The 1003-nt window shown below is 37.8% G+C and overlaps 3 non-coding genes across 3 annotated transcripts; all 3 read left to right on the forward strand.

Annotated features, from left to right (window-relative positions):
• Nucleotides 1–201: 201 nt before the first annotated feature.
• Nucleotides 202–274, forward strand: TRNAV-CAC (transfer RNA valine (anticodon CAC)). The gene has a single exon. It is a non-coding gene; the product is annotated as a tRNA-Val (tRNA).
• Nucleotides 275–339: 65 nt separating this feature from the next.
• Nucleotides 340–412, forward strand: TRNAV-CAC (transfer RNA valine (anticodon CAC)). The gene has a single exon. It is a non-coding gene; the product is annotated as a tRNA-Val (tRNA).
• Nucleotides 413–477: 65 nt separating this feature from the next.
• Nucleotides 478–550, forward strand: TRNAV-CAC (transfer RNA valine (anticodon CAC)). The gene has a single exon. It is a non-coding gene; the product is annotated as a tRNA-Val (tRNA).
• Nucleotides 551–1003: the final 453 nt, after the last annotated feature.

Genomic DNA, 1003 nt, shown 5'->3' on the forward strand with positions numbered 1-1003 from the left:
TAACTTAAAAACTACAGCGAAGATACTTTTCGGAATTATCTTAAATTAACAATTAAGTATTCGGGGTGTGCTATCAGCCAGTTTGATCAAAACAATTAAGTCTAAGTATGTTAATTTTAGTTAATTACAGAAGTACGGCTTTGACCATCGTGATTGAACGTAATAATTAGCTAGATCTCTTGGAAAAGTTGATGTTATTACGTATCTGTAGTGTGGTGGTTATCACGTCCGCTTCACACGCGGCAGGTCCCAGGTTCGAGCCCTGGTAGATACATGTATTAACCATCGTGATTGGACATAATTATTAGCTAGATCTCTTGGAAAACTTGGTGTTATTACGTATCTGTAGTGTGGTGGTTATCACGTCCGCTTCACACGCGGAAGGTCCCAGGTTCGAGCCCTGGTAGATACATGTATTGACCATCGTGATTGGACATAAGAATTAGCTAGATCTCTTGGAAAACTCAGTGTTATTACGTATCTGTAGTGCAGTGGTTATCACGTCCGCTTCACACGCGGAAGGTCCCAGGTTCAAGCCCTGATAGATACATGTTTTGACCATCGTGATTGGGCGCTTGAATTAGCTAGATCTCTTGGAAAACTCAGTATTACCACGTATCTATGGTGTAGTAGTTATCACGTCCGCTTCACACACGGAAAGTCCCAGGTTCGAGCCCAGGTAGATACATGTTTTAACCATCGTGATTGGACATAATAATTAGTCAGATCTCTTGGAAAACTTAGACTTACCACGTGTCTGTGGTGTAGTGGTTATAATAAATATTTAACAATTATTTCACTTCACTTGGTTTAATAATGTGACATAGGTAGCATACTTTTTCCCTACTTTTAAAACCATTAAACTAAGTAATATTAGAAGTTCAACAGATTGTCAAAAAAAAAAAGATGTTAAAAGCCACTGTAAATGGTGCTTAAATGCTTAATATTTCCTTAATACTTCCAAATAATATTAGTAAATGGCGTGAATTGATCATAGAAATGG

The sequence above is a fragment of the Phalangium opilio genome, unplaced genomic scaffold (assembly GCF_054372755.1).
Source record: "Phalangium opilio isolate 3A_F unplaced genomic scaffold, DU_Popi_V2 ptg000037l_1, whole genome shotgun sequence".
Classification (NCBI taxonomy): Eukaryota; Metazoa; Arthropoda; class Arachnida; order Opiliones; family Phalangiidae; genus Phalangium; species Phalangium opilio.